This window comes from Callospermophilus lateralis, chromosome 9 (genome assembly GCF_048772815.1).
Source record: "Callospermophilus lateralis isolate mCalLat2 chromosome 9, mCalLat2.hap1, whole genome shotgun sequence".
In the NCBI taxonomy this organism is placed as follows: Eukaryota; Metazoa; Chordata; class Mammalia; order Rodentia; family Sciuridae; genus Callospermophilus; species Callospermophilus lateralis.
The window spans coordinates 85,047,978-85,075,630 of NC_135313.1; positions in this window are offsets into that span (position 1 = coordinate 85,047,978).

Below are 27,653 nucleotides of genomic sequence, written 5' to 3' on the forward strand. Positions count from 1 at the left end.
TGGAGGAGGTAGGTTGTTGGGGGTGCGTCTTTGGGGTACATATTTGGTATCTGGCAAGTGGAGTCTCTCTCTGCTTTCTGATCATCATATGAGCTGCTTCCCTCCTGCACTCTCTTCCCCCATGATGTTCTGCCTCACCTGGATCCCCAGGGAATGGAGCCGCTGTTTATGAACTGAGACCTCTGAAATGGTGAGCCCTCAGATAAGCTTTTCCTCCTTTAAAATGATACTTGTCAGGTCTTTTAATCACAGCAATGAAAAAGCTAAGTAAAACAAAACTGTATTTGGATATATCTCCAGTGTGAATGAACAGGCAGAATGAAATTATTTTCTCATGTTGCACATGGCATTCATATGTGAGCATCATATTTTCTCCCATTAAGTGACAGTAAATAGGGACTCTTAATTTTTATAGCCCCCAAAGCTTCTAATATAGGTATCTTTTGAATAACTTTTGAAAGTATTATTTAATCTTTTTTATGTCACATTATTCTAGCCTGTGGAAAGGGAGTATACCTTCCTTAGACTTGTAAAGTTTAAAGAAATAGTACATGTTGTAGATAGCAAATGCTTAGTGATTATGATCAGTGCTCTGGTGAGGACTGAACGGTTTGTGTTTGGTAATCAGAAGGCAATTGTTGACTTTTGCAGAGGAGTTAAGTGGAATGATATTATGAAGAGACATATACTAGAGGTTTAGGAGTAAACTTTGTAGTGGTGTCTTGGGGATAGTAAATATAAACCACTTTTCCAAGAAGTTTGGTATTTAGAGGAGAGATACATAATTGAGTTAATGGAAATCTAGATACAGAGAAGTTGGTTAAAACTGGCTATAATTTTTTAAATGATCAATTAAAAAGAGAATAGTCATACCCTTGAAACTGGGCTATAGCTGATACTACTCCTGGTGAATGGAATATGGTGGGAGTGACAGCAGATGATTTCTAAGGCTAGGTCATAAAAAAGACTCACAGACTCTGACTAGGTCTCTTGAACGTTCGTATTTTGGACATTTGCTCTTCTACTTTTTCAAATCTCAGCCACCAGGCTCTGGGAAGCTCAAGCCTGTACAAAGACTTCAAGTATAGCTACTGCAGTCAGAAGTTTCAGTGTTGAATCTTCTGAGCCCAAGTTTTGAGTTATCCCAGGTGTCAGTGATGGTAGTGAAGAGCTTTCAAATGATTCCAACTTCCACAGTTTCCAGTTTCCCTCAGGTACTGAGGTTTCCTTGATGAGATCTGAAATATCTTTGAACAGAGCAATCCAATTCAAGTAGTTGATTCACAAAATCCACAGGCAAATAAAAATGGTTGTTGTTTAGGCCACTCAGTTGGGGCAATTCAATTTAATAAACAACAACAATAGATACGTGGAAGAACAAAAGCATGTGGAATCATGAAGTAAATTTAGCTTGTTTGTAAACCGGAAGAAGGAAAAACAGTTGTAAGGGGGGAAAAAATAGACCAGAAAAGAAAAACAAACATAGAGCAACATTCTAGAGTCCAGTAAATTGGTGGGGAAATCTGGGGTTGGGGGGGGGGGCGGAATGGCAGACCTCTGAGGCTGTGTAGATGGCTGTCAAAATAAACTGTGAGTAAATCTGTGAATAGCAAAAGTGGAAAATAAATCCAATATCATTTATTGCATTCCTAGTATGGACTACATTTAAATTACACACACACACACACTAACATATTTTAATTTTTGTCACATACCATAATATTCTCTATTGTTATGTTCTAGGGCTTTCTTGACATTCCTTTGTACATTTAGAAGATCTTTGCAAGAAAAGGTTTTTCTAATATTTTATAATTGCTATTCAAGGCATTGTTGCATTTGATGTCTTTAAAATTACAGTTAATGATCCCGATTCATCATCCTCTCATTGCTCCTTCCTCATAGACAGAATGCAACAAGGCTGCTGGTGTTTTACAAAGAAAATTTGAGAACTGTGGTAAAATCTTGCAGTCAACCATCTGTTTGAGGAGCTGTTTCTTTTCATAGAAAACATAAGGCTTTTCAACAACTGAAACTCTTGATTTTCTTACCAGAGGTGGGTGGGAAGTGACCACCAAGATACAGCCACTTTCTCTTTTGGTGCATTCTCAAAGGCAATGAATAAAGCATAGTTGAGGGAAGACTTCAAAATATCTTCTGAACATTAAATCATATTAATTTACTATTTTTTTCTTGCATACATTTCAATAAAACCATAGCTGTGGGCTTGTTTGTGTCCACACAAAGCCAATGATACAAATGAGCAACAAAAATCACCTGAGCCTGTGTTTCCATGTTGCCTTCTTGTAAGGCTGGTAACTTCATAGGTACAGTAAATATTGTCAGGTGTGAGCACAGAAAAGTAATGATATCTACACAATGTCAGTTCTGTAAGTAGGTCCATCAGCAATTTAGATGTTTGAAAACATAAAATTATATATTTAACATACACAGTTTTTTTCGTGTGTGTGTGTGTGTGTGTGTGTTATGTGAAGAAAAAATTAGGTAATTTTTACCTTTCCTATTTCTCATTATTACCGTTTTATAGTGTGTTTCTAGTATGTGATATTTATATTTTCCCTTTTAGAGGACATGATAGTCATTCCATTCTCTTATCATTCCATTCTCCTTGTGAACCACCATATATAAAGAGACTACTGTTTTCTTTTACTTGACTTGTAAACCATAACAATTCTTTGAGAATAGTCTTCTTAGACTTCTATTGCTATGTAAATGTTTTTGAAATTTTCCATCCATCCTCAACATTCTACTTCTTGTTATCTTTCTACTGATGTTGAAAATGTTAATAATGAGTTCCAAAACTTGCCTCCAACAGGTGGCAGATTCAATGTGGCTTCCAGTCATGTTTTGTTTATTCCCCACAATGAATTAATTTTGTTGAGTTAGTTTCCTTATCAACAATTAAAAACTGGGAAACAATCAAAATGTCTGGCTTGTCTTTTTACAAAAGCAGGGTCTGCAACTGCAAGGGCAAAAATCTGCTGCACTTGAGTGGCAGCTACCTCCTTTCCAAGGGCATCCTTGCCCAGCATGCTACATTCCCAGAACTTTAATGTTTCAAATGCAACCTGTTACTTCAGTAGTTCCTATAGGCATTGGCTTGTAAGCCTGCTCTTATCTGTACCTTGAGAGTTAAAGATCTAAGACTGTGTTTCCAGCTGGCAGTTGGACAGATTTATTACAAACATCTTGCATTGATCTTTATAGATAAAACTTTTCAATCTTGTACTCATAAAACTTCTCCAGATATCAAGGCTAGAAGCTGTGTACTTTTTACTTTTCTTTCATTTTCCACTCCCACTGATATTGATAAATAATAAGAAAAGGTCTTGCGGATTCAGCTTCTATAATATATTCTCTCTGCCAGCCCCTCATTACTTCTGACCTAGGAACATTAGGAGTCTACCAAGAGTTAATGAGTATCCCACTGAATCAATCTTCTAAATCTGTAACTTTTATCATACTACTAGTATGCTAAAAAATAGTTTAAAAAATTTCTTAACATTCTAGGCCACCCAAAACAAGATGCAATGTATTTTTTTTAGATCAGAGCACTTTAGAACTGGCATGACCTTACTGATTATGTAGTTCAATTCCCTGTATGTTGAGAAAACCAGGTCTCAAAGGGCTGAATCATCCATAATTCAATGGCTAGTTGGCAGTGTGAAGATCAAAACCTAGTTTTCCAGAATAAGTTCCTGGGGCTATGTCCACACTCATCAACCAAAGTACATCTAGCCAAAAGTCTGGGTCCTGGCCCCTATACCATTCATCACTACTGAAGTTGGAACCCATGCTATTGAGATCATCTTGAAAATTACTCCTTCCTTCAAAGTTTTGCTCATCTCTTTCCCTTGTTCAGAGTGTGAGATATTGCCATATTTTTAAAGTGCATCATAAATTTTAATTTTGTTAGGACATGCATCATATTCTGTATTACATTTCAGCAACTTGCTTTCATCCTCCGTACTCCCTTGGAAGCATATTGAAAGAAGGAACTATATTATTCATTTTATTCTAACAATTAATGCAGTGTCTTGAACCCAAGAAGTTGAATTGCTGATGAACTCCAAGTCTGGCCTCTATTTTTTTTTCTCCTGCCTTCTTCCATAGGTATCTATTAAGAATTTTCTAATTAGAAATTCCTCCCTATGACCCAGAATGCTTCTCTTCCAAATCATTCCCCATGTACTTGTTTCTTTAACATTTGCAAGTGCTGGAGGTTATAATCTTATTTTGTTTTTCTTTAGCACATAACTATTTAAATATCCTTCTGTCCCTCCTTTTGGCATTTAGAAACATAGATTAAGAATATTCACTGGATTTTCAGTTCCTTCAGCAATTTGTCATTTTATACAACATCATCACAGGTATGAGGGCTATTGACAATATAAATTAATATCAAGTATCATTCAGTCATACAGTCTACCAAGTTTGCATTTGTGGAAAATCTCCTCTATTCCTCTGGCACTTGCTATTACACCCTAAGAAATAAGCAATTTAATAGTTACTTAGCTTAATATCTATTACGAAGTAATTTTAATTTGATCAAACTGTTCATTCCAGTTATAGCTCCATGCTGTGTTGTGAAATTTAATCAAATATTAATTTGAATTCAGGTCACAACACTTCTAGTTATCTCCTCATAATTAAACTTTTGCTTCAAAAAGAATTGGAAAAAAAAAGAAAGAATGTATTTATGTCTAGAATTGCCTGTCTGCTACTTCTTTGTTTTGCTGAAAAATAAAATAATTAATGATAAGTACAATGATGATCTGTTATATATTTACATATGCAGTCATGGATATCTTCTATTTCTATTTGAGATGACTAAGGTTTATACAAAATAATCTTTTAACTTTAACTTGATATATGCATATACATAGCTTTATTTGATAATTATATTTAAAATTAAAATTGTCACAACTACCTATTCACTTAGCATTTTAAAATACTTAATTGTGAACATATTTCATAAACCAAAGTAAACATTGTAAAATATTTAAATGATTGCTTCTTTTCTTAACGTGTTCTATATTATTTTGCATTGCCTGTCAATATTAAATCTTTTAAATAATATTTTTATCGTATCTAAGAAACTTAATTTTACTTCCTGTCAACTCTCCTATAAGCACACTGAAGACAGAAACTAAGTTCAACTAACAATTAGCACAATGCCTTCAACCTAACCTAAGAGTGAGCAACCCAGCAGGTGCATCAGGGAATATTTATAATCTTGTTATGAAATCCAAGATCTCAATTATTTCTTTCTGTGAAACTTTCTCTTATTGTCTGCTACCCAGAAATATATGACCACCCAAGACAAACACACACACACACACACACACACACACACACACACACTTAAAATTTAAACCAAGAATAGATGTACAATTACAGTACTTAGAAATGTTTTTAATAGCTATGCATAGGCTAAATGAATCAAAATTTATTAGAACCAGTGTTTTGGATAACCTAAGCTCAACAGATACCTATCATTGTGCTTTCATGGTAGCAGTAACTTTAGATCTCTGAAGGATCCAATGATGAGTAGGTCATGGAGTTGATCTTGAGGAAGTTGTGATGCACTCAGCAAATCAAGTAGAGATGTATTACAAGATGATACATATAGTGTGCCATGGCAACACAGTGGAGCACCTAAGGAAGTCAAGGGACATCACAATGACAGGAAACATTTGAGATAGGCTTGGAAAGCATTAGGGGTAGCCATTTACTTGTAATCTTAGTGGCTCAGGAGGCTGAAATAGGAGGATCAAGAATTCAAAGCCAGGCTCAGCAAAACAAAGGCACTAAGCCACTTGGTGAGACTCTGTCTCTAAATTTAATTTTTGTTTAGAGAAATCTTGTGTGTCACCCACGTCCCGCATGAGTGATGGATTCAGGGTCACTCCACATGAATTTGGCTGGCAACAAAAAGACAAAACAGAATTAAAGACCTTTGTCTGGGTCAGGGATGGCTCTGCGATGGCTCTGTGGGGATAGCTCTCAGGGGTCAGGTCCTGTGCTGGAGGGCAAGAGGAGCAAGGGAGGCAAGAGACAAGAGAGCAAGTACATCCAAAACCACCCTATTTATTGGGAAGAAACATTCAATAGAATATTCCACCCAAATAAGGTAAGGTGTAGGTTTTTGAATGGTGGAATCTTGCTTGGTCAACAGATTGATTGACATCTTGGCAAGTCACACCCATCTCAGGTGCTGTGTGGGATCTCAGGCAGAGCAAGAGAAAGGTAATGCATCGCCCAATCAGCGTACAATGCCAGACCAGACCCTCTTATGTTCAAATGCACAGAGCTCACACACAGAGCCCATGGATGGCTCATTACACTTGTGCATATGTGTGAGGGAGATATAGAATATTGCGTACAAAAAGATTTGTATGAGAAAGCAAAACAATGGGAAGTTTGGCATGACCAAAGAGGTTCATGGAATTGAAGGTCTAGCATGCCAGGCCATCATCATACCATAAAGCAGCTTGAAATAAAACTTTGTAGCATCATATAGTCAATGAGGATCTGTAGGACATATCAAACTTGGAGTATCATAAAATATAATCTGTGTACTCTGTAGTCAATATAAGTGTTACATTGGAGTGGAAGAAAAATGTTAGTTTATGAAAGCTAGAATAGTCCATGTGGAGTATGAAAACTGAACCAGGGATGATTTATGACATTTGGTATACTTGTTTGTGTTAGATTAGAAGGAAAGCAACTAAATATAGGCATATATGAAAGCATCCAAAATTGTTATTTTTATATCTATAGATTTTTCTTTTCTCTTACATATAAAACATTTTTTATGCGATTACCAATATTTTAAATAGACAGTACACATCCAGCAATCATGTGTATGTAAATTAATAGGGAGTCTGAATAGTAAGACACTGAGTGTTGTTTGAAACTCCTGAATTATGCTAATAGATGCAGTGGAGGACAGTCTCTATAATCCCGCTGCATGCCACACTGGATGAAATTGTATATCCTCTGTTCTAAAAGTTGACAATGTAGATTCTCAGTTCTACAGCTCTTATCTCCTAATGTAATTCAATGTTTATGGCTCTTTTGTGGGACTAGATTTCTAATGGGACTCAGCTAGGCAAGTTTGAATCCACTTCTGCTATGAAATCTTTTAATGTAGGTGTCAGAAATTGCTTATTTACTTGGTGCCTGCATGACAGTTTCCATTTCACATCATTATTCATCCCCAGCCAATAGTAATTTCAAGTTGGAAATAAAATTACAACTCATTTGATAGACAATATGACATCAAATAATGGTTAAGAATGTTTACTATTTGAACTATCCACATGTATTTTTTAATAATGTTAACAAACTAATGTTTCTTAATGCCTATTGAGTTACTAAAATGAATTTATCAAGTTTTTAATTTTAAATGTTTAGGTAGACAATAAGAACACCACTGACAAAGTAATAACACTTTTTTTTAATTTTTGAAAATAAGAAATGGAAGACATCTGGCTGGATATGTAGCTCAGCTCAGTGGTAAAGCACTTTCTTAGCATGAATGAGACCCTGGGTTCAATTTCCCACACCATAAAACATTAAAAGGAAAAAAAAAAATAAAAGGCATATCTTACTTTTTAAAGTTTGTTTATTTTTTGTAGTTGTATATGGACAGAACGCCTTTATTTTATTTTTTTTCTCTTCATGTGGTGCTAAGGATCAAACTCAGCGCCTCACACATGCTAGGCAAATACTCTGCCACTGAGCTACAGTCTCAGCCCCTTACTTCTTGATATTAAAATGTAGTCAGAAAACAGAGATACATACTGAAATCAGTTGCTAATTATATAATATGTTAAAATTTTATTAAATTTTAGTTATCAATATTCATCAGTTTGGTATAAATATTGCTGAATATATATTTACATAGATTTATAGTTGGATATATTTTCCATTCTACCTTCAGTACTGAAGGTTTTACACCAGCTCTGTTTTACATCCAGCTTTCTAGAAATTGCCCTTGGCTAGAGACAGCTGCCTTGCAAAATCACTCCACCTTCCTAGAGTTATCTCAATCTAAACACAGGTGGGTATAGAACTCCTCCCTTCTATGAAACATGGGAATACTCCGTTGTGTCTCCCAGACTTCAAGGCTCCCTATGGATTTAATTAAGGTTTTATTGATACTGCATTACTACCACTTCTTCCTCTATCTAATAAGGTGTTTTCTTTTATACATGTGTGGATCCTAATAATTTCTAGTTAACCCCAATAAATGTCCTACATGTTAATCTCAGTATGAGAGGCTACTTCCCAGGGAGTGCAAGGCAAAATAATATAATGAAGGTTCTAGCTGGATAGTACAGCTACTCATACATCCCTGACCAAAGAATGGTCCTCCTCTTTTAGGGAAGTTTGTCCTTTGAGGTAAAGGGCACAATTTCAAGAGGAATACACATGGTGTGGTGTATAAAGAAATCTACATTATGTTTCATGACAAACTCACCTGGTAAATGGTAGAATAATATGAAATAATCATATTTGGAGAAATATTTCCAGAAAAGTCAAATTGTTATAAGTTTTATGTTGTCTTGGTGAAGAACAAATGATTCAATTTTCATTTAAGGACCTGAACTGAATCTAGATTGAGAAAGAAATGTTAATAAAATGACTGTGAACCCTGATATCAATTTTAAAGTTAACTTATACATTTTAAAAATATGGTGATATAAGAACATAAAATACATGTTTTAGTTATTTCTTAAAATGTTATTCCATCTATTAATGGACACCTAGATTGGTTCCATAGCTTAGCTATTGTGAATGGTGCTGCTATAAACATTGATGTGTCTGTATCACTGTGGTATGCTTATTTAAAATCCTTTGGATATATGCTGAGGAGTGGGATAACTGGGTCAAATGGTAGTTCCATTCCTAGATTTGTAAGGAATCTCCATACAGCCTTCTGGAGTACTTGCACTAATTTGCAGTCCTACCAGCAATGTATGAGCATTCTTTTTTCCCTACATCCTCGCCAACATTTGATGTTACTTATATTCTTGACAATTGCCATTCTGACTAGAGTGAGATGGAATTTCAGTGTAGTTTTAATTTGCATTTTTCTAATTGCTAGAGATGTTGAGCATTTTTTCATATATTTGTTTATGATTCTAACTTCTTATGTGAAATTCCTGCTCTGTTCTTTTGCCCATTTATTGATTGGGTTATTTGTTTTTTTAGTGTTAAGTTCTTTGAGTTCTTTGTATATCCTGGAGATTAATGCTCTATCTGAAGTGAAGGTGGCAAAAGTTTTCTCCCATTCTGTAGGCTCTCTCTTCACACTTCTGATTGTTTCCTTTGCTGTGAAGAAGCTTTTTGGTTTGATTCCATCCTATATATTGATACTTGATTTTACTTGCACTAAATTTAGGAGTCTTGTTGAGAAAGTTAATTCCTAAACTGACATATTGGAGAGTTGGATGTACATTTTCTTCTAATAGGTGCAGGATTTCTGGTCTAATTCCTAGGTCTTTGTTTTGATCCACTTAAAGTTGATTTTTTTGTGTGCAAGGTAGAGATATGGGTTAACTTCCATTCCATTTCATATGTATTTCTAGTTTTCTCAGCAAAATTTTTTGAAGAGGCTATCTTTTCTTCAGTATATGTTTTTGGCAACTTTGTCTAATATGAAGTGACTGTATTTATGTCTCTGTGTTTTCTGTTACATTGGTCTTTTTGCCTATTTTGGTGCCAATACTATTCTGTTTTTGTTATTATAGCTCTGTAGCATAATTTAAAGTCTGGAATTGTGATGCCTCCTGCTTTGTATTTCTCGATAAGGATTGCTTTAGCTATTCTGGGTCTCTTATTTTTCCAAAATAAATAAAGTAATTGTGGTATACATACAAAATGGAATATTTATTACTCAGCCATAAAGAAGAATGACTTTATGACATTTTCCAGTAAATGGATGGATCTGGAGATATCATGGTAAGGGAAATAAGCCAATCCCCCCAAACCAAGGTTTAATGTTTTCACTGATATGTGGAAGCTAAACAATAATAAAGGGGGGTGAGCAGAAGAAGAGTTCAACAGATTAGACAAAGAAGAACAAAAAGAAGGGAGGGGATAGGAATAGAAAACACAGTAGAATAAATTTAACATAATTTTCTTATGTACACATATGATCTTACCTAAGTGAACTTTATCATTGTGCCCACCCACAAGAATGGAGTCCTAATAAGAATAAGATATATCCTATGCTTGTGTAATTTTATCAAAATGGACTCTACTGTCATGTACAACTAAGAAGAACAAATTAAATTTTTAAAAATGTTATTCCATATCTATCTAGATTGTATATGTCTCCAAGGCACTGAGATTAAAGTGGAAAAGACACACGGTCCCTTCCTTGGAAGAATGTGGTACCCATAAGAACCAGTGATGTGAAGGAATTTTAAATAATTATCTGGATATATCACATAGATTTTCTCAGTGTACTGCCCAGAAGAGACCAGTCGGTCATCTGGTAACTTACCGTGAGTTAATATTATCTGGCCTCAACCTTACCAATGTAATCAGAGATTCCAGGGGAGAGTTTAGTAATCAATACGTACTGGATAAAATATCAAGTGATTCTAAAATTAACACAAAGTGGTTTTAAAGACAAACAGCTAGTGAAGTTTTTGAGAGCAGTAATTTAGCTATAATTTTCCTTTATGAAGATAAAAACTAATCTGAACTAAATCCATACTGTATTACTGTAGTATATAACTTAGACTCTTAACGAAAACTGTTTAAAAGTTGAAATTAAGCCATATAATAATAATAAATTTGCCCTTAAAAATATTTTATGAAATTTCAAATAATATTATAAATGTATATCAACATTGTATATCACATATTATATAAGGCATATCATATATTATATTCCATATTAATTATACATTAGATAATTTGCATTTTATATTATACATAAATATAGTTATATAATATTTATAATTGTGCATCATATAATATGTACCATTATATATTATTACATATAGTATGTCATGTATAATCTGTTATAATTCTATAATATTAATGCATAAATATTTGACTATAAATTATATCTATAGATGAGTTATATTTCTGTTTGTTTTCTCATCTATCAATGAAATATTTGAACATCTAGTGTCCTTTTTATTATGTCACTACTTTAATTTTATAATGAAATGATAAATTCTTCATAGCAAAACTTTTTCTGACCTTTTAAAATATGAAAATATAACAATGTAAACAAATCCAGAACAATAATAAAAACTAAAATTACTTGACTAAATCATCTTAACCCAGTTTTAATTGAAAGGTTCTTTTCAGAATTTCAGGAGCAAAATACCTCACACGATACTGTGTTAGTCAAAGAATTACTGCTACTTCTTTCTGTTGCTCTGTATCAAACCCAGCACTAATGAAAATCCCTGTGAGTACTTTGTTACCCTGTATGGAACTCTTTTATCTTATTAATACTGAGCAAAGCAACCCATCTTGGCTAACGATATAAAGCATGGAATTCTTTATCTCAATTCAGTGTCCGAAATTCAGTTCAGTCTAATATTATTATGATTAGGAAATAATATTTGTGGTATAAATAACCAAGATAAGGAGGAACAATGGGCTTCTGGATGTATTTTCTTTTTTTATTTATTATTTTTTTTAATTGGTTATTCAAAACATTACAAAGATTGCAGACTCACATCGGTTACACATCCACATTTTTCTTACTTATGTATTTAGTAAAATTTGAATTCAAATGATTTAGGGAAATGTTCTAATACTTTCATATTAATAATTACTGGTGGTTACTCCTTTTATTAAATGTAGCATGGTATTTTCAATTAAAAGAAAACCAATAAGGAACAGATTTTAGAGTATGCTAAATATTCTACATGCTATCCATCTGCTTATGTGTGGGCATAGAGTATTTCCAGACAATAGTCAGTGAGAAAAATTTAAATGCATCACTCTGGTCTAAGGTGCATGATGATATGATTCTTTCTTTGCCCCAACTGCTCTTTAATGTCTATGGTAAAACAAATGTGGAGGGAATCAAAATTCTTGAGTCATCAAATGGATATTTAAAATGGATGTTTACTTGTAGTCCATGATTTTGAGAGAGAAATATACCTTTGCTTTGTTAAGTCAATGAGATTGTAGGACTTATTTGTTTTTGCAGCATAGCCAAATATGCTAATTATCTCAAGAATGCTTTAGTAGCCAATTTCTTACAAACAAAGCTGCAAGTCCTTTATAATATCTGTACCAATATTTTCAATATGAAAACTTGAAGGTGATAAGATATGATAACACAACTATAGTTATTTTGGAAGAGATTACATTAGTCCCTCTGAGGAAATTTGAGGACTGTTGTTTGAAATAGACACTAACTTAGACTCTTTGATTACCAAGAACCAATGTGGGGCTCTGATCATGCAGCAGGTTTCTGTTGTACTTTGAGACTACCTGGAACACTTGGAGACAATCTGAGGTCCCAACACAATCAATATGTTCTTCTCCTGAGATGATTCATCCTGAAAACATAATTTAAATTCTTATCTGTGGTACTCAAACACTTTTCATAGGCAAACAAGCATCTTTATATCATTTTTGTTTTCACTGAAGTAGCTACTGGCTGTGTTGCCTGTAGTATGATCAAGATAATATGATTATTATTCATGAATTCCAAAAATTCCACAAACTCTGCAGAGTTTCCTGGGAATACACCAGTATATAAAATAGAAAAAAATGTCCGAATCCTTGTGCTCACATTGTAACTGAGAGAAATCCATAGTTAAACAGAAAAAAGAAAAATCCACAAAGTATTCCTCTACATATCATAAAGCAGTGGAGTTTTATAAGATGACATATCCATATCATCTCATAAAGAGAGAAAGCTACTTGCTTTTCCATAGAGAAATATAAAATATTGATAAATTATAGATTTTAGATAAATACAAGGATCCATTTTAATTATACATCACTAATCCCTTTAAAAGATAATTTTTGAAGTGAGTTCTTGTAACTACATTTCTCGATATATTCTCTTCTGATGAATAATGTGAGGTCCCACTTTCTCTAAAACAGGCTCGTGAAGTCTTTTCTTCCTTGACAAAGGATCATAAGACCCTCTCCCTGGCAAATCACAAAACAATTGTTGGAATCTTTCATAAATTGTCTTCCTAAGGAGAGGGGATCATTGCCCACTTCCTTCAGAGCAGTTTTTATAAAGGGCAAAGGCATGCTTATAACTCACAGTCTTTGGGAGTTTTTCTAAGGTGAATAGTCTCAAACTCTTAGATGCTATATTCACTGGCTCCTTATCCATGTGAAATCCCCAATAATAAAATATCCCAGGTAAACATATGATTTAATCAGCATGAGGAATGCTTTTAACCATGAACTCTTGTATAAGATAGTCAAAATACAAGGAGAAAGGATTTAAATAAACACAATAGAGCATCACCATTTCCCTCTAGCTTTGTAGCTTTGCCTTGCACTGTTATTTTTCTCTCATTCTGCTCTCTCTCTCCCCTGCCTTGGGACTCTAGACAAGCTTATATACTATAAAGCTTGCAAAACATTGAAGATTGTTGTGACCCCCAAGCAAAGGGCATAAAAAATAAGAACTACACCCAAACATGAATTTTGCTTATCAGCAGATTTATCTGTCTAAGTCACAACCATACAGGTAGCCCCAAAAGTGTCTCCTATCCTACAAACCCCAGCTCTGCTTCTGTCAGCAAGCCATACCATCTTCAGGTGCTCTCTGTTGTGCATCAGCTGAATTTATCCTTTAACCTTTATTTGAGTCACCTAAATTTCTCTTGAAATTTCAAGACCAAGAGTTTAGGGCAGAGGTACCATTTTTTTTTTTCAGGACTTGAAGATTAATGGTAGTAATAGCATAAACTTCAGATAAATTTATTATTTTATAGCATAATTTTTTTGTGTGTTAACAAAAGTTAGAAAAGTTTCCTAAATTGGTTTAGGATCAAAACATTGTGAGACTTGGGAATCATGGTTCACATTTTATTTAAAAGAAATCAACAGTAAAGACTGTATACACATAAAGTGCTGGTATGCTTGACACACTGCAACTCTCTTCCTGATTTATCATCTCAATTCTTATATAATTTTCCAGCAATAAAAATGTATCTTTATTTCATGACATTGTTATGTTTTCTTGAAGTACTGAAGCCGTGTTTGTCAACACAGCATACCATGTCTTTGAGGAACCAAGTCCCATAATACCTACTAGAGACATACACAAAACACTAGAGAACTCCTGCTCTGAACAGAAAAAAGTCAGAATTCCATGAACACTTCTATAAACATATTAGAACTAGGCCTTTACAATTGACTTTGATAAATAATGTGCATTTTAGAAAAATTTTGTTAATTTTGGTGTTAAGAGTACGCATGTCAGAGATTGTAAAAATTCTTCAGTTTTGTTAAAAATCATCTTAAAAATAATGTTTGAATGACCAAATATGTGCTTTCCAGTGTACTGAATTGGTTCCTTACACTTGTCTCTGCCTCAATTTGTTCAGGTGTGTGTGTATAGACCATCAAAACAGTACAAGCAGTCATGTTTTAAGACCTGTCGAATGAAAGACCCAGTAACATTCCAACTAGAACTGCAGATGTGGGCTTTTCTTTTTCTTTTCTTTCTTTTTTTTTTTTTTTTTTTTTGGTGGGGGGGTACTGAGGATTGAATCCCGTAGACTTAACCACTGAGCCATATCCCAGCCATTTTTTATTTCATTTTTTATTTTGGGACAAGATCTTGTTAAATTGCTTAGGATCTGGATAACTTGCTGAGACTGACTTTGAACTTGATAGCTTCCTACTTTAGACTCCAGTGCCTCTGGGATTACAGGCAGACAACACCAAGCCCTGTTGCAAAGGTACTTTTTAAGAAGGATGGAAAAGACAGAAAGAAGGAGGAGGTAAAGAAGGAGGGAGGAAGAAAATAAGTGAGGAAAAGAAGGAAGAAAAAAGCACAAATATAAACTTGGAAGTGGGGAGGGGGGAACCTAACAAACAAGGGCCTCTTAATCCACTTATATTCAGGTGGGCAGCATCTTTCAGACTTTTAAAATCCTAATGGTAATGAAACACTCTTCAAGAGCTAAAAATTGGAAAAGCTTCACAGGTTTATAGCCCAATGATGTATTTTATTTGGCCATTTGTGATATCTTCACAGGGTTTCAAAAATAAACAAAGAAACAAACCAGAATTAGATATGTACTCTCTTTGCCAGGATGTAAGTGACTTAGTACTTGTACATATACACAGTATACAAGATTTGACATTTAAACAGGGCCTTTCACCAATGGCTACCAGACATGCATTGATTTTAAAATTGGAAAAATTGAATTCTCTGAGATGAAAAAAAAATCATTGTATTTTCAAGTAATTACACAGAAAATGAGAAAAGTTCTGAAAAGGAGCTAAATTGAACCAAATTGAAGATATTAAGTCAGTAGAAATGGAGTCCGTGTTCAAACTCAAGTGATGTTAATTTAAGAAAATAAAGTGAAAAGGAAATTTAAAAAGAAGAAATTTGTAAATGTGTACAGGAAAACTATTACAAAATCTGATATCCTAAAAGGAAAATGATTGCAAAATTACTTCCTAATTATTTTAAAATTAATAAAAATATGGAGCAACTCAAGCAAAATGAATGATATTAAACTGCACTGGCTTGATTCAGAGTTATACTCACAGTGTGAAATGCTGCAAAAGACTGCTAAATATATTTGGGTTAGAGAAAAAAATCAGCAGCTAGTATTATTTCTTTAGGTGAGAAGATAGAATAGCCATCTGGGAACAAAATCGCTGAAAAGGGACATTTATCAGTGGAACAGAAGGAACTTAGCTCCACAATCTGGTGGCTATGTTAGTGGAAAAAGCACCACTTAAAAAACTTAGGCAGCATTTTTATTTTATGGGTCTTTTTTACATGAGAAAAATAACTCTGGTTAATATGTTCCTCTAAGAAATCATTGTGTCCTCTTCGTCTTACGTTCATCCCCACTACGAATCTGCTTACAGACATTAGCAGATTAACCTTAGAAAAGCGAAGATGTCAGGAAAGTGAAATATTTTTTTTTACTAAAGTACCATTCCCCCATTCATATTGCAAATGCTGAAGTACACCTACCTCCTTTTCTCACCCCTCAATAACAACTTTCTTCTCCTTCCCTTCTCCCCTCATCAGCAGCCATATGGTTATGCCATTACTAACAAATTTTCAGTATGTTTCTGTTCATCTTCTGAAGTAAAGAATGTTTTGTCTTGGTTCAGCCTTCCTCAGTGCATTTTGGTTTAATGCAGGCTAACCTTAACAATCAATTTCCGCATAAATAAAGGAAAAAGGGAACGAGTATACAAAGGAAGCTTTGTATATAAAACCTTATAAGATTTTAGAATTTTTATTCTAAGGCAAAGTTAGGCATAAGATATATATATATATATATATATATCTTATAATCAAGACTGTATGATGATGAAAGTATAGATATATAGAGCAATGGAACAGAGACAAAACAGACTCTCATATATGCAATCATTCTTATTCCTCTCCTCCTTCTCCTTCTCCTTCTCCTTCTTCTTTTTTGTTAATAAAGGTCAAGGACATTTCAGTGGAGAAGGTAGTGGTCTTTTCAAAAAATGGTGCTGGCACAATGGGATGTGCAAAATAAGCAATTACAGGGGAAAAAATGAAAAAAAAAACTCATATATTACACAAAAACTTGAAAGAGTCATAGTTCTAAATGTGCCAAATGTGAAACTTCTATGAGGAAACAGGAGAAAATTCGTGTGACTGAATTTGCCAAAGAACATTTAGATATCACACCAAATCACCCTTAATTTTTTAAATGATAAATTGGATTTTATCAGAGTAAAAAAAAACAAACTTGCTTGTGAAAAATATTATCAAGAGAAAAAATAATCACAAACTGGTAAAAAATATTTGTAAAACATCTATCTGCCAGACTTGTTTCTACAATAAGTAAAAAACAAATAACCCAACTTAGAAGATATCACAGTGGATGCATAGAATTGGTCAAATTAAGAAAGTTAAAATGAACTGACAATATCAAATGTTTTTAGGATATAGAGCAACTGAAAATTCCATCCCTTATGGGGAAATACAAAATGATACGGTCACCTTGGCAGAAAGTTTGACTGTTGGCAATGTTGCTCAATGGTCCAGCACTTGCCTAGAGTGTGAGGCCATAGATTCAATCCTAAATACTACCCCTCCAAAAAAGTGACAAATAGTTTGACAATTATATGATTTATTTGTTTTCTAGACATCTTGAGTAATAACCAAAATTATAAAGATCTCTTTTAGGATGTAAGTCCTACTTCATTCCCCTAAAATGGCACAATTTCCAGTTTAAGTCAACATTATTAAGCCAGAAGAATGGTATTCTTATCCTGTGTGCCCAGTCTCGTGAATTTCTTGGGTAAGAAATTTCTTTCTAGATTTTTTTTTCAGTACCAGGAATTGAACTTAGGTACTTAACCACTGAGTCACAACCTTAGCCCTTTTATATATTTTATTTAGAAACAAGGTCTTGCTAAATTGTTTAGAGTCTTACTAAGTTGCCAAGGCTGGCTTTGGACTTGCAATCCTCCTGCCTCAGCCTCCTGAGCCACTGGGACCAAGGTGTACACCAGGGCTCCAAGCTTTCTTGACTTTCTAACACTGTATGATTTTTGTTATATTTTCTGAACATAGCATGTAGAATTTTCCCTTCTTTTCTCCACCTTTTATAAAATATGAAATGAACCGAATATAGACAGAGGAAACCAGTTTGGAAATTCCCCTTAGTATTAAAGTATAGACCTCAAATTGAAGCTAAGTGTTTCTCCTTTTCTAAGTGTTACCCAGTAATCAATTCTTCCAAAGAAAAAAATTATAGTCCGTAAATGAACCCTGGGAAATACCAGGGTTTATTCACAATGATACTTTAGTTTACTAAGATAACAAGTCTCTCTCTAGTTGTTGATATTAGTCAATGGGATATTGATCTGCAATTTATACTATTTTCGAAAGGACAGCAAATGATCTATTTTTAGAATTTTCTGCTAAAAATACAAAAGAAAACTTGATGTTTCTTACAGATCTGTACTGTCTTTTCTTACTAGACTGAATAAGAACCCAATCTCTTTCACAAAAAAGAAATAATAGATTGCAAACTAAACATCTCAGGCAACAGCTACACTTTCAAAAGGTTTCTGGTTACCCACACAGGTCTGGGCCTCTTAGGTCACTTTAATTATTCCTTATGTATTAGCTTTGAATATGAAGTGAATAATAGCTTATGAATTAATAACAGATCTGGGAACTTTGAAATTATGTATTTGTAGATCTGTTCTATATTGGTCTATTCTTATTTTTTTCTCTTTTGTCTAGTCCTTGGGTATCTTTAAAAATGACTCTCAGTTCAGACTAGGAACAGGATCTGAAAATCAATTATAATGGGCTTACTACATTCTGAATAGCATTAACTTTAAGAGTCAAATTACTTTTGAGTTTTTGGACACCAGAACTAAGGATAGGTGGGACGGAAACAGAAGTATGAGCAGAGTGACCTGGAAGGCATTACAGTAGGGAAAGAGCAAAATCGGGAAAAAGTTTGTTAGGTTCGAGTCACAATATAGAACAATTTAACAAAGAAGAGGTTTAAATGTTCACAGATTTAATGCCTCTCCCCACCACCCCGCCTCAAGGGAATGTTAAGAATGCAATGGTAATCTAAAATTATTTTAGAATTTCCTTCATATCAACAAAAAATGGAGATCACTAGAAGTTTGGAAATTTTCTCTCCTCATTTTTTTAAATACACCTCTAAAATGAATAACTTTATCTCTACAAAAAAATCTTCAAAGTGGCTGCTATAATTTTAAATCATCATTGATAAAATTGTGCCAATTATATGTCTTAGGGTTAAAATTTGAATATGTGTAAGAATGTAGAATCTATCATGGAGGGGACATAGATTTAAAGTGAGACAAAATCATGGAAGGACAACTCCTTCTCAAAATAAGTAATTTTTATTTTCAAATTATTATATCTGTGATTGTTTTTCTGTGGTTGCATTAGAAATAATTAATAAAGTGTAAATTGTAATGAAATTAGCAAGTCACTTTGCATTGAATGGTGAGATGGCACATATTTAGTAGAATGTTCTTTTGTGCTATAAATGAATTAATGACTTTTAGGACTGTGAAATATGTGTATGCACTCATGTGCACAAATATCCACTTTATTGCATTTTTAAAGTTGGAAATGGTTATTGATTTTTTTTTGGCGGGGGGGGGGTGGTACTGGGGATTGAACTCAGGGGCACTCGATCACTGAGCCACATCCTCAGGCCTATTTTGTATTTCATTTAGAGATAGGGTCTCACCCAGTTGCTTAGTGCCTTGCTTTTTGCTTGAACTGGTGATCCTCCTGCCTCAGCCTCCCAAGCTGCTGGGATTACAGGCATGCACCACCAAACTAGGCAGAAATGTATATTGATTTTTATCAACTTTTTTTTGTAGCATGAGTTTTTGTAGCATTCAAGCATTTTGTCTTTTATATCTTCTTTTATAATATTATTTTTGCTTAAAAATTTTGAATCACAAATATTGTGAAAAGAAAATAAATTTTTCATGTATATTTTACTACATTTCCCAATAATGATATCTTATATAAGCATACAATATTGTCAAAATCAGGGGATTGATAATGCTTCAATACTAGTAATTCAAATACAGATGGCATTCTATTTATCCATGTACTTTTTTTTTTTTTTTTTGGAGTAAGGAGAATGTGAAGTCTTTGAAATTTTACTGCATGTGTCAATTTCAATAATTATATTTATCACCAAATCTAGAATAAATATTTTAGATTATCTGATTATCTTGATTATTTTCATTATCACATCCAAACTCTGTTATCATTTGATAGACACAATTTACCTCTGATACTAATCCCTATAGCAATCCATTTGTTTTCTATCACATAATCACATTATAGAAATGGATCATACAACATATATTACTTTGAAATTGACTTTTATTTTTTTCATTTAGTATATACCCTTGAGATTTATCCACTTCTTCTGCATGTATCAATAGTCTATTGCATTTTATTGCTAAATAGTTGCATCACCACATGATGATCCACAATCTGTTTAAATATTAACCCACTAAAGGACATTTGGGTTTTGGAAGTGTGGGCTCTTACAAATGAAGTATGTATGTTCATGTTTAAAATTTGGTGTGGGAGTGCACCTTGTCTAACAGGCTGTCACTGACGCTTTATGACAGTATCATCAAAGTCATCTGTATCCTTTAATTAGTCTCTCCACACACTCTGTTTAGCAGAGTAAAGATGAAGCTACAAAAGAGAATAAAGCTATGATTTTTTAAAAAAAAAATCTAGAGGGATCCAACATGGCGGCCGGCGAGGAAGCAGCACTTTCAATATCTCCACATTAACGGGATCAGAAACACCCATTAAAACAGCTACATTCTACCTACTGAGGATCTTCTAGCAAAATTCCGTTGAAAGGAGACCTGCCGAGAATTACAGCGGCGTGGGAGCCGGCCAGAGCTGGCGGGAACCGCGGCAGCGGCACGGGAACCGGCGGGAGCCGAGGCGGCGCTGACGCAGGAGCCGGCGGGAGCCGCGCAGCGCGGGTCTCCCAGCTACCGCTCCCACCAGTGCTGACAACTGAGGTCTCCTGCACCAGATACGGGGGCGTGGCTACCAGAAGGTAAGCAAATTTGCTGGGGGTTCTCAGCCCCAAGCTCTACAAACTTAGGGCCTGAGGGAGGCAAACAAGGAGAGTGTGCCCAGGCACTAATGAAACAGCTGCTCCACGCGTGTGCAAGGTAGGCGGAACTGGGACCACCGACAAAACAGGCCCAGTGGACCGCCAGACACATCGCTCCAGTTGGGGGAGGGGCAGAGCCGCCGGGTGCCTGCAAGGTAGGCGGACCCACTACCCACCAGCAGAACAGGCACAGCAATACACAGAGCGGCAGAGCCACCCCCCGAGCCTACAAGGTAGGCAGACCTGCGACCCACCGGCAGGTCAGGCCCAAAAACCTGCGGAGGGGCACAGCTGCCCCATGTGCCTGCTAGGTAGGCTGAACTGTGACCACCAACAGAACAGGCCTAGCGGCCGGCCAGACACATCGCCCCGCCCCGGTTGGGGGAGGGGCAGAGCCACCGGGCGCCTGCAAGGTAGGCAGACCTGCGACTCACCAGCAGATCAGGCCCAGTGACACGCGGAACGGCAGAGCCACCCCCGCACCTGCAAGGTAGGCGCACTTGCCACCCACCGGCAGGTCAGGCCCAGCAACTCTCGGAGGGACACAGCTGCTCCACGCACGTGCAAGGTAGGCGGAACCGTGACCACCGACAAAACAGGCCCAGTGGCCCGCCAGATACATAGCCCCGGTCGGGGGAGGGGCAGAGCCGCCACCAGCGCCCTTTAGGTAGACAGATCTGCAACCGACAGAACAGGCCTAGTGGCCAGCAGAGGGGCAAAGCCGCTGCTCATCCTGCAAGGTAGGCGGACCTGTGACCACCGAAAGAACAGGCCCATCGAAAGTACAGGTACAGCGGCCTCCTGGCGTGGTAGGCACATTGCCTCAATTGGAGGAGGGGCAGAGCCACCGCCAAAGCCTGCGAGGGAGACTTTGCAGCTATACAAGAGCAATATAAATATATAGGGGGAAAAATCAATAACACAACAGTTTCACCAAGCAGAAAGAAACGCGATCAGTATGAAAAGACAAGGAAAGAAAGGACCACAAGCAATGCAGGTCAACTCAACTTTAGAAGAGGTAATATCTGCAGCAGATAGAATGTCAGATAAAGAATTCAGGATATACATGCTTCAGATGATCTGGAGTCTCAAGGAAGACATTAGACAGCAAAATCAGACAATGAAAGACCACTTCGACCACTTCGACAATGAATTACATAAACAAATCCAAGAAGCAAAAGATCAATTATACAGGGAGATAGAGGTTATAAAAAACAACCAAACAGAAATCCTGGAAATGCAGGAAACAATAAACCAACTTAAAAACTCAATTGAGAATACTACCAGCAGAGTAGAACACTTAGAAGATAGAACATCAGACAATGAAGACAAAGTATTTCAACTGGAGAAGAACATAGACAGCTCAGCAAAGCTGTTAAGAAACCATGAGCAGAACATTCAAGAAATATGGGATAACATAAAGAGACCCAACTTAAGAGTCATGGGGATACAGGAAGGTATTGAGGTCCAAACCAAAGGAATGAGCAATCTATTCAACGAAATAATACGAGAAAACTTCCCAGACTTGAAGAATGAGACAGAATCCCAAATCCTAGAAGTCTACAGGACGCCGAATGTGCAAAATTATAAGAGATCCACACCTAGACACATTATAATGAAGATGCCCAACATACAGAATAAGGAGAGAATTTTAAAAGCTACAAGAGAAAGGAAGCAGATTACATTTAGGGGTAAACCAATCAGGATAACAGCTGATCTTTCAATACAGACTCTGAAAGCTAGAAGATCCTGGAATAACATATTTCAAACACTGAAAGAAAAGGGGTTCCAACCAAGAATTGTGTATCCCGCGAAATTAAGCTTCAGGATGGAAGATGAAATTAAAACCTTCCATGATAAACAAAAGTTAAAAGAATTTGCAGCTAGAAAACCATCTCTTCAAAACATCCTCGGCAAAATATTACAGGAAGAGGAAATGGAAAATATCAATGAAAACCAACAGCAGGAGGTAGTACAGTAAAGGTGGGGGGGAATAATCAAAGAGGAAAACAAACCATGTTTAGTAACATAAATAAACAAATATGGCTGGAAGACCAACCCATATCTCGATAATAACTCTAAATGTTAATGGCTTAAACTCACCAATTAAGAGACACAGGCTAGCAGAATGGATCACTAAACAAGACCCAACAATATGCTGCCTTCAGGAGACGCATTTGATAGGAAAAGACATACATAGACTGAAGGTGAAAGGTTGGGAAAAATCATATCACTCATATGGACTTCGGAAACAAGCAGGAGTGTCCATACTCATATCAAATAAAATAGATTTCAAGCCAAAGTTAATCAAAAGGGATGAAGAGGGACACTACATACTTCTCAAGGGAACCATACACCAACAAGACATAACAATCATAAATATATATGCCCCAAACAATGGTGCAGCTATGTTCATCAAACAAACTCTTCTCAAGTTCAAGAGTCTAATAGACCACCATACAATAATCATGGGAGACTTCAACACACCTCTCTCACCACTGGACAGATCTTCCAAACAAAAGTTGAATAAGGAAACTATAGAGCTCAATAACACAATTAATAACCTAGACTTAATTGACATATATAGAATATACCACCCAACATCAAGCAGTTACACTTTTTTCTCAGCAGCACATGGATCCTTCTCAAAAATAGATCATATATTATGTCACAGGGCAACTCTTAGACAATATAAAGGAGTAGAGATAATACCATGCATCTTATCCGATCATAATGGAATGAAATTGAAAATTAACGATAAAAGAAGTAAGGAAAAATCATGCATCACTTGGAGAATGAACAATAGGTTACTGAATGATCAATGGGTTATAGAAGACATCAAGGAGGAAATTAAAAAATTCTTAGAGATAAATGAAAACACAGACACAACATATCGGAATCTATGGGACACATTGAAACCAGTTCTAAGAGGAAAATTTATTGCTTGGAGTTCATTCCTTAAAAAAAGAAAAAAACAACAAATAAATGATCTAATACTTCAACTCAAAATCCTAGAAAAAGAAGAGCAAAACAACAGCAAAAGAAGTAGAAGACAAGAAATAATTAAAATCAGAGCTGAAATTAATGAAATCGAAACGAAAGAAACAATTGAAAAAATTGACAAAACTAAAAGTTGGTTCTTTGAAAAAATAAATAAAATCGACAGACCCTTAGCCACGCTAACAAAGAGAAGAAGAGAGAGAACTCAAATTACCAGCATACGGGATGAAAAAGGCAATATCACAACAGACACTTCAGAAATACAGAAGATTATCAGAAATTATTTTGAATCCTTATACTCCAATAAAATAGAAGATAGTGAAGGCATCGATAAATTTCTTAAGTCATATGATTTGCCCAGATTGAGTCAGGAGGATATTGACAACCTAAACAGACCAATATCAATTGAGGAAATAGAAGATACCATCAAAAGACTACCAACTAAGAAAAGCCCAGGACCGGATGGGTATACAGCAGAGTTTTTCAAAACCTTTAAAGAGGAACTAATACCAATACTTTTCAAGCTATTTCAGGAAATAGAAAAAGAGGGAGAACTTCCAAATTCATTCTATGAGGCCAACATCACCCTGATTCCTAAACCAGACAAAGACACTTCAAAGAAAGAAAACTACAGACCAATATCTCTAATGAACCTAGATGCAAAAATCCTCAATAAACTTCTGGCGAACCGGATACAAAAACATATCAAAAAAATTGTGCACCATGATCAGGTAGGATTTATCCCTGGGATGCAAGGTTGGTTCAATATACGGAAATCAATAAATGTTATTCACCACATCAACAGGCTTAAAAATAAGAACCATATGGTCATCTCGATAGATGCGGAAAAAGCATTCGACAAAATACAGCATCCCTTTATGTTCAAAACTCTAGAAAAACTAGGGATAACAGGAACATACCTCAACATTGTAAAAGCAATCTATGCTAAGCCTCAGGCTAGCATCATTCTGAATGGAGAAAAACTGAAGGCATTCCCTCTAAAATCTGGAACAAGACAGGGATGCCCTCTCTCACCACTTCTGTTCAACATAGTTCTCGAATCACTGGTCAGAGCAATTAGACAGACGAAAGAAATTAAAGGCATAAAAATAGGAAAAGAAGAACTCAAATTATCACTATTTGCAGATGACATGATTCTATACCTAGCAGATCCAAAAGGGTCTACAAAGAAACTATTAGAGCTAATAAATGAATTCAGCAAAGTGGCAGGCTATAAAATCAACACGCATAAATCAAAGGCATTCCTGTATATCAGCGACAAATCCTCTGAAATGGAAATGAGGACAACCACCCCATTCACAATATCCTCAAAGAAAATAAAATACTTGGGAATCAACCTAACAAAAGAGGTGAAAGACTTATACAATGAAAACTACAGAACCCTAAAGAGAGAAATAGAAGAAGATCTTAGAAGATGGAAAAATATACCCTGTTCATGGATAGGTAGAAGTAACATCATCAAAATGGCGATATTACCAAAAGTTCTCTATAGGTTTAATGAAATGCCAATCAAAATCCCAACGGCATTTCTTGTAGAAATAGAGAAAGCAATCATGAAATTCATATGGAAAAATAAAAGACCCAGAATAGCAAAAACAATTCTAAGCAGGAAATGTGAATCAGGCGGTATAGCTATACCAGACTTCAAACTATACTACAGAGCAATAGTAACAAAAACAGCATGGTACTGGTACCAAAACAGGCAGGTGGACCAATGGTACAGAATAGAGGACACAGAAACCAGTCCACAAAACTACAACTATCTTATATTTGATAAAGGGGCTAAAAGCATGCAATGGAAGAAGGATAGCATCTTCAACAAATGGTGTTGGGAAAACTGGAAATCCATATGCAACAAAATGAAACTGAATCCCTTTCTCTCGCCATGCACAAAAGTTAACTCAAAGTGGATCAAGGAACTTGATATCAAATCAGAGACATGGCGTCTGATAGAAGAAAAAGTTGGCTATGATCTACATACTGTGGGGTTGGGCTCCAAATTCCTCAATAGGACACCCATAGCACAACAGTTAATAACTAGAATCAACAAATGGGACTTACTCAAACTAAAAAGTTTTTTCTCAGCAAAAGAAACAATAAGAGAGGTAAATAGGGAGCCTATGTCCTGGGAACAAATCTTTACTCCTCACACTTCAGACAGAGCCCTAATATCCAGAATATACAAAGAACTAAAAAAATTAAACAATGAGATAACGAATAACCCAATCAACAAATGGGCCAAGGACCTGAACAGAAATTTCTCAGAGGAGGACATACAATCAATCAACAAGTATATGAAAAAATGCTCACCATCTCTAGCAGTCAGAGAAATGCAAATCAAAACCACCCTAAGATACCATCTCACTCCAGTAAGATTGGCAGCCATTAGGAAGTCAAACAGCAACAAGTGCTGGCGAGGATGTGGGGAAAAGGGTACTCTTGTACATTGTTGGTGGGACTGCAAATTGGTGCGGCCAATTTGGAAAGCAGTATGGAGATTTCTTGGAAAGCTCGGAATGGAACCACCATTTGATCCAGCTATTCCACTACTCGGTCTATTCCCTAAAGACCTAAAAAGAGCACACTATAGGGACACTGCTACATCCATGTTCATAGCAGCACAATTCACAATAGCAAGACTGTGGAACCAACCTAGATGCCCTTCAATAGACGAATGGATAAAAAAAATGTGGCATTTATACACAATGGAGTATTACTCTGCATTAAGAAATGACAAAATCATAGAATTTGGAGGGAAATTGATGGCATTAGAGCAGATTATGCTAAGTGAAGCTAGCCAATCCCTTAAAAACAAATGCCAAATGTCTTCTTTGATATAAGGAGAGTAACTAAGAACAGAGTAGGGAAGAAGAGCATGAGAAGAAGATTAACATTAAACAGGGATGAGAGGTGGGAGGGAAAGGGAGAGAGAAGGGAAATTGCATGTAAATGCAAGGAGACCCTCAGGGGTATACAAAATTACATACAAGAGGAAGTGAGGGGAAAGGAGGGAAAATATAAGGGGGAGAAATGAATTACAGTAGAGGGGGTAGAGAGAGAAGAGGGGAGGGGAGGGGGGAGGGGGGATAGTAGAGGATAGGAAAGGCAGCAGAATACAACAGACTCCAGAATGGCAATATGTAAATCAATGGTTGTGCAACTGAAGTGATTCTGCAATCTGTATATGGGGTAAAAATGGGAGCTCATATCCCACTTGAATCAAAGTGTGAAATATGATATATCAAGAACTATGTAATGTTTTGAACAACCTACAATAAAAATTAATTAAAAAAAAAAAAAATAAAATAAAATTTGGTGTGAAATTAAGGTTTTATTTTTCTAAGATAAATATCAAGGAGTGTGTTTGCCTGGTCATTCAGTGAGTATATGCTTAAATCTATGTGAAATTTTCAAGCAGTTTTACAAAGTGGCTGTAATATATTAATTGCCAGCAATACTTGTGGTATACAGTTGTTCTACATGCTCACTAGTACTTTATATTAACAGTATCTTTAAAAAAAAATAACCATTTGGGTTGGTACACAGTTGTATCTCATCTCAAATATCTTTGCATTTCTCGAATTGCTAATGAATGATGTCAAGCACATTTTATGTCTATGTTTGCCATGCACATATCTTCTTTTGTGTAACATCTTTCTGTTGATTTGGAGTTCTTTGTCTAGTCTTAATGAAAGTCTTTCATCTTGAAAATATGTGATCTGCAAATATTTTATCCTGCTCTGTTTCTCT